The sequence below is a fragment of the Canis aureus genome, chromosome X (genome assembly GCF_053574225.1).
Source record: "Canis aureus isolate CA01 chromosome X, VMU_Caureus_v.1.0, whole genome shotgun sequence".
NCBI classification, from domain to species: Eukaryota; Metazoa; Chordata; class Mammalia; order Carnivora; family Canidae; genus Canis; species Canis aureus.
In genome coordinates, this window is record NC_135649.1 from 82916526 (window position 1) to 82924080 (window position 7555).

The 7555-nt window shown below is 48.1% G+C and overlaps 1 long non-coding RNA gene across 2 annotated transcripts; it reads left to right on the forward strand.

The window, feature by feature from the left end:
- Nucleotides 1–4964: 4964 nt before the first annotated feature.
- On the forward strand, nucleotides 4965–7068 carry LOC144308194 (uncharacterized). Of its 2 annotated transcripts, none has more exons than XR_013374784.1 (2): nucleotides 4965–5444; nucleotides 6843–7068. It is a non-coding gene; the product is annotated as an uncharacterized LOC144308194 (long non-coding RNA). The 2 variants fall into 2 exon arrangements; XR_013374783.1 differs by having other exon boundaries at nucleotides 4965–5172.
- The last annotated feature ends 487 nt before the right edge of the window (nucleotides 7069–7555 follow it).

Below are 7555 nucleotides of genomic sequence, written 5' to 3' on the forward strand. Positions count from 1 at the left end.
GTAAATCTATAGAGTGGAATACTCGAGAGTAATGGAAACAAACAACAGGTCGATGCAACGATGTGGGTGAAAGTCATAAAGATAACGATGGCTGGAAAGCTGACCTCAAAGGGCACATACCATGCGATGCCATTTAGATAAGTTCAAACACAGACACAACTAACCTAGCCTGGGAGAAATCAGGATAACAGTTACCTTTGGGGGGGGGACTGTTATGGAGAGTAGATGGGAAGGGAATTCTGGGATGCTGGTAGGAAAGGAAGCTGGCCTGACACAGCTGGGCCTTGGGATTCCTCTGCTGAACGGGAGCATTTTTACAGTAGAAAAACAGACCAGGTCACTCTACAGCTGGGATGAATCAAGACAACATCTCTAATCATGTCTGACCACAAACAAAAACACATTGTCCAAACCACAATGATCGAATACCCTCCCTTTGTCAGCTAGTGTGAGTGACTCGTGCTTCTTTACCGATTACTTTTAGCGTTTCTTCACTCCTTCCACCATACAGGCTTCAGACACCCCCTGCTTCCTGACAGCACCCAATCTAAAGCCACATCTGGCTTCTCTAATCCTCCCCCAAATCACCTACCAGAGGCCCATATCCTGCAGGTCTTTTATCACACCCCCTTACTGAGACACCACACTGTTGTGCATTCTTCCTCGCTGCGCTGAGTGATAAATCCAACTTGCTCAACCTCATGTGTGTCCCTGGTGGTCTTCGGCTAGAGCGCTCGGACACACAATATGCTCTGTTCCTTGAAATGAATAATGTCTACATGGAAGTGTTCATTTGAGCGATTCATCATGCTTATGTGCTTGTTACTTATGCCTTTGTGTGTGTGTGTGTGTGTATATACACATATAATTGCAAAACCAACAGCACGACGCATGCTTATGGCAAGTTACCCAGTGTATTAAAGCTTCCCAATTTAAAAAAATTAATGTAACAAATACCAAACCACTGAGTGTTCATATAACGAAACTTCTTTGAACTCCCGTCACGCACTTGGGACTTTTCTGGGTGTCTGGGTGCACAGAAATGCAGAATACACATTTCCTGTCCTCGAGGGGTTTATAGCCAGTGAGTAAGGGACAGGGGAGGCAAAGTAGGGAGAGACAGGTAGGGGGCTACGAACCAAATTTGCAGAAATCCCAGTTGTTGAGAAATGTTATAGACAAGATATTAACCAGAGAGAAAGGAACATAACAAATCTACCTTGTTTTAAATATAGGTGAGATATTTTCATAATATTTTTAAATCCACCTTGTTTGTCTTAAATGTTATGGATATTTACCAAGGTCCCTGGTTAGCTTTCTATAAAAGACCGTGGCAACCCACTCAGAGCCCCACTCACTCTAGAGTGTTTCTTTCCTTTCTGTTCTCACCTTCTCTTTTTTTTTTTTAAAAAAGATTTTATTTATTTATTCATTCTTGAGAGAGAGAGAGAGAGGCAGAGACACAGGCAGAGGGAGAAGCAGGCTCCATGCAGGGAGCCTGACGTGGGACTCAGCCCCAGGTCTCTAGGATCACACCCTGGGCTGAAGGCGGCGCTAAACTGCTGAGCCACCTGGGCTACCCCCTGTTCTCACCTTCTCTTAATAAACTTTCACCTCACACATAGCCAACAAGCACATGAAAAAATGCTCCACATCACTTGCCATTGGGGAAATATAAATCAAAACTACAATGAGATATCATCTTATACCAGTAAGAATAGCTAAAATTAATAAGACAGGAAACAGCAAATGTTGGAGAAGATGTGGAGAAAGAGGAACCCTTTTGCACTGTTGGTGGGAAGGCAAGCTGGTGTAGCCACTCTGGAAAACAGTGTGGAGGTTCCTCAAGAAGATAAAATAGAGCTACCCTATGACCCAGCAATTGCACTACTGGGTATTTATCCCAAAGATACAGATGTAGTGAAAGGATACCTGCACCCCAATGTTCATCACAGCAATGTACACAATAGCCAAACTGTGGAAGGAGCCAGGATGTCCTTTGACAGATGAAAGGATAAAGATGTAATACACACACACACACACACACACACACAATGGAATATTACTCAGCCATCAGAAAGGATTAATATTTACCATTTACATCGGCATAGATGGAACTGGAGGTTATCATGCTGAGTGAAGTAAGTCAGTTGGAGAAAGACAATTATCATATGGTTTCACTCATATGTGGAATATAAGAAATAGCGAAAGAGACTATAAGGGAAAGGAGGGAAAGTGAGTAGGGAAAAAATTAGAGAGGTAGACAAACCATGAGAGACTCCTAACTGGGAAACAAAGGGTTGCAGAAGGGGATGGGGTAACTGGGTGATGGGCATTAAGGAGGGCACATGATAAGATGAGCACTGGGTGTTATACTATATATTGGTAAATTGAACTTAAAATATTTAAAAATTAAATTAAATTTAAAAATAAAACAAAATAAACTCTCACTTCATCCTTTGTCTGCAAGGTTCATTCTTTGGCTCCATGGGACAAGAACCCAGCAAATATGCTGCAAAGCTGTGGAAGAGTTGTTTTGACAGGTGCATCGTGTCCCTCGGCTGATTGGGAAAAGGCATTTCCCGGTGGTCACATCAGGAGGGACAGAATGCAGCAAGTGCCGGATAAATGTGGTAGGTAGCTGCCCACACCCAGGAATGAAAAGTCTGGAATGGAGGGTTTAAGAGGCCTTTAGTTTCTGGTTTCAAAACCAAACACCACTAAAAAGAAAAAGACCATTTTTTAACATATATATTTTAAGATTTTATTTATTTATTCATGAGAGACACACAGAGAGAGGCAGAGACATAGGCAGAGGAAGAAGCAGGCTCCCCGTGGGGAGCCTGAAGCGGGACTCGATCCCAAGACCCCAGGATCACGACCTGAGCCCAAGGCAGACGCTCACCACTGAACCACCCAGGTGCCCTGAGGCCAGTCAAATTCAATTAAGATAAAATTAAGATGAAAACAGAATTACGCATGAGAAAGGAAGTATAATTAAAATACCTAGAGATTTTTAAAGTGTGAGAACACTATGTGAATTTTCCAATTAAATGTGATGGGAGAGCACTCCGCCAATCCCAAGAGTGCCTGGAGTGCAGAGGACTCACAAACAAGAGACTGAGATGTAGGAGGGGTGAGAGCTCAGCAGAGAGGCCCAGCACCTGGAAGAACGTGTCATGCTTTGCTCTCCTTGGACTGATAAAATGGGGATAATGATAGTCCTCACTTGGTAGCTTCTTAGTAGATAAAATAAAAGCTGAAGAAAGCAAAGCACTTAACACAGGGCAGCGCGGGTGGCTCAGCGGTTTAGCGCCGCCTTCAGCCCAGGGTGTGATCCTAGAGACCCGGGGTTGAATCCCACGTCAGGCTCCCTGCATGGAGCTTGCCTGTGTCTCTGTCTCTCTCTGTCTTTCATGAATAAATAAATAAGATCTTTTTAAAAAAAGCACTTAGCACAGTGTTAGCACCTAAGGGCTGAATGTTAACTGTAGCTATTATTTCTGTTAGCACCTGCCTATCTCCCCCAATCAGGATGCCCCTTTCTTGCCCTAGAAAACACATCATTCCGTTTTATTTTTTTTAAGATTTTATTTATTTATGATAGGCACACAGTGAGAGAGAGAGAGGCAGAGACACAGGCAGAGGGAGAAGCAGGCTCCATGCAGGGAGCCCGACGTGAGATTCGATCCCGGGTCTCCAGGATCGCGCCCTGGGCCAAAGGCAGGCGCCAAACCGCTGCGCCACCCAGGGTACGCTCACAGCCTAGCTCAGGACGCTCCGCACCAGTCACGAGTTAGCTATTACTACCATCTTCATTTCAAAGTTGTAATTGAAGAAACTGAGGCACGCGGATAGGAAAAGAAAACAAAAACACAGTGGCCAAGTTTACAGAAACCACAATCTTCAGAGACTCGGTCGGGCCACAGCTCCAGCTCCTAAATGTTAGGTAACGCCGCAGCCACCCCGCTAGTGGGCGCAGCTCTCGCCCCGAAAGACAACGCCCACAAGGAAGCGCAAGGAAGCCCTTGCTCTGGAAGCCCCATCCAGTGGGCTGCGAGAAACCCTAGTGGGCAGGGCGTGTGGGGCGCCTAGGGACGCCCCGCTTTCGTTAGAATGCCCCTGGACTCCCCACCCCTTACTTGACGCCCCGCCCCCCACGTCCTGCACACCCCGCCCCATAGAGAACGCCCCACGTGCCCCGCCCATCACGCAAGAGTGCGCCCGTGCACCGCCCGCCACGTTAGACCGCCCCACTCGCCACGCCCTCACGTAGAACGTCCCAAACCCCACCCTCACGTGGAAAGACCCACAGGTCCTGCCCACCACGTAGAGCGCGGCACTCGCCCCGCCCACACATAGAACGCCCTCACCTGCCCTGCCCTTACATTAGACCGCCCCACACGCCCCGCCTTCTACGTAGAACCGCCCACATATCCCGCCCACCACGTTAGACCTCTGCGCTTACCCTGCCCCACGTAGAACGCCCTTCACGTAGAACCCACATGTCCCGCCCACACGTAAGAGCGCGCCACTCCCTCCGCACACACGTAGCAAGACGTCTAACCCCGCCCACTACGTTAGACCGCCCCCGTGCCCCGCCCAACACGTAGAGCGTCCCGCTCGCTCCGCCTGCCCGTAGGACACCCCTCACATCCCACCCCCTACGTAGAACCACCCACTTGTCCCGCCCCCCACGTAGAGCACGCCACTCGTTCTGCCCACGCGTAGAATGACGTCACAGTCCCTCCCACCGTTAGAGCGCACCCTCTGGCCCCGCCCAACACGTAGAACGTCCTGCTCGCTCCGCCTGCCCGTAGAACGCCCCCACACCCCGCCCCCTTCGTATATCCCTGTCCCGCCCATCACGTAGAGCGCTCCACACGCCCGCCCACCCTTAGAACGTCCTCACATGCTCCTCCCAGCACACTGACCGTCCCGCCCTTCACGTAGAACGTCCCGCTCGCTCCGCCCACACGTAGAACGCCCTCAAACCCCACCCACCACGTAGACCTGTCCATAGCCTGGCCCACAACGTAGATCACGCCACACATTCCGCCCTTCACGCAAAACGTCCCGCTCACCCCGCCCTTCATGTAGAACACCACACCGGTTTCGCCCAACTTTTGATCACGGAGCTTGCCTCGCCCTCTGCGTGGAAAGGCCGCCCAGGTTGTAGCCTTTCTAGTTCCTGGAATAGACTCGCACCTGGGACTCCCGCTGCTGCAGTCCCCGCGAGCACTGTCTTTACCACCTCCCCACGGATGGCGTGAACCTCAGTGGAACCAAACTGAGCAATGGGGAGAGGAGAAGGGCTGTGCTGTATAGAATCGGACGGCCGGGCGGAGGACTCTAGATTACTGTCCGAGTGGGACAGGTCTAGTGGGAAACCTATGGGGAGCGTACTCGGCAGCGGGACAGGCATCAGGGGATTGCAAACGATGGTGAGGCGGGAGGCACAGGTTAATCCCAGGCAGGGGTGAAACGGCTCTGTGAGGGATGGGGACCTGGATGCACCCTTATGTATGTAATGGCAGGGGCATCTTAGCAGTTGAAAGTCCCCAGTAATAGGTGAAAATAGCCTGGTGGGTCTGGGGTCAGTGGGAGTCTGTTTATCCCTCTGCCCCTCACCCCACTCATGGTCTCTCTCTCTCTCACTGTGTCTCTCAAGTAAGTAAATAAAAATTTTTTTAAATTTAAAAACCCCACCTTTTTGCACCGAAAATGTCTTAAGGATTCTTCCTTGACTGCCACTTCTGGCCCACATCACAACAGGTGTCAACGGGGGCAAAAGGCCTTCAGAGCACATGTGTTATGTGCAGAAGGGGAACTGGCATACACATGAGCTACTCTTTGTGGTCCCTTGTGCCACACGTGGGTTTTACAGGGTCCAGGGTGGGGGTTTTCAGAGTACCAGATCTGTATCCAAAGGGCTGTGGTCTGGCTTTTGCCAGGCTGAGGCTGCCAAGTCACAGTGAGATAGTGCTCTGGGCCTGTGACTCAGGCAGGATGGATGTCCTTAAAATCCACAGGGAAGACTCCTTTCCCCTACACCAGAAACTGTAGGAAGCATCTTCCTCCTGTCATGTCCTTTCAGTGAGTGACCTCTACTGAGAAATCTTAACCTTATGCTCACTTCAAAGAAGAAATGTTTGGGCAGCCCGGGTGGCTCAGCGGTTTAGCGCCGCCTTCAGCCCAGGGCCTGATCCTGGAGACCCGGGATCGAGTCCCATGTCGGGGTCCCTGCATGGGGCCTGCTTCTCCCTCTGCCTGGGTCTCTGCCTCTCTGTGTCTCTCTCATGAATAAGTAAATAAAATCTTAAAAAAAAGAAGAAATGCTTATAGGAAGTTGGTTGTTTATCATAAAGTATATATTGAAGAGTGCTCACAGCAAAGAGGCAATAAATTGATAAATGACACATAGATATAAAACAGCAATAGTAACATAAAGGGGGCTTTCTACATTCCGCATGAAGTTTTAAAATATGAATTCCAATCAGTCTGTGAAAAGCTAATATATATTTAAATTCATAGCAATACCGTTAAAATATACATTAAAAGGGATATAGTCAAAAATTTACTAGGCAAATTGGAATGCTGGAAATATTCAAATAATTTAAAAAGGAGTCAGAAAAAAACAAAAATAGAGGAAACAATCAGAAAAGTAATAAGCTATAGGACATAAATCCTAACAATTACATTAAATGTAAATATCCTACAAATTTTAGTATTATTTGTTATAGTTCTGTGAAAAATGCTGTTGGTTATTTTGATAGAAATTACATTAAATCTGTAGATTGCTTTGTGTAGTATAGACATTTTAACAAAATTTTTTCTTCCAGGGCATCCCCGGTGGCACAGCGGTTTAGCGCCGCCTGCAGCCCAGGGCGTGATCTTGGAGACCTTGGATCGAGTCCCACGTCCGGCTCTCTGCATGGAGCCTGCATGGAGCCTGCATGGAGCCTGCTTCTCCCTCTGCCTGGGTCTCTGCTCCTCATTCTCTCTCTGTGTCTCTATGAATAAATAAATAAAATCTTAAAAAAATTTTTTTTTCTTCCAAACCATGAACATGGAGCATCAGTCCATTTGTTGGTATTGATGAGGGAGCAGAAGGCAAGCTGAGGACAAAGCACAAGCTAACACCTCCCTGCCCCCGCCCACTTCCTGCCCCAGGAGGGATGTGTGTGACATTCCTCGGCACTCCTAGCTGCACTAGAACAAAAGAAAGGGAAAAACAAATAGTTAACTGATAGGATCACAGTCCTGCCTGCATGATTCCATGAGTTTGCAACTGTCTTAATGATTGATAAGATGAAAGCAATCTTCAGAAAACCTATAAACTCGATTCCCTGGACTCCCAACATCACCCTCCCCTCCATAGGACAGAAAATCTTATATAATCAGCCATTCCTCACAACCCCAGTGCAGCTCTTTGCACCCATGGGTCCTGTCCCTGAGTTTTAATAAAACCACCTTTTTCCACCAAAGATGTCTCAAGAACTCTTTCTTGGCCATAGGCTCCAGAGCCCACAACTCCAAACATCATCAGGGTGGA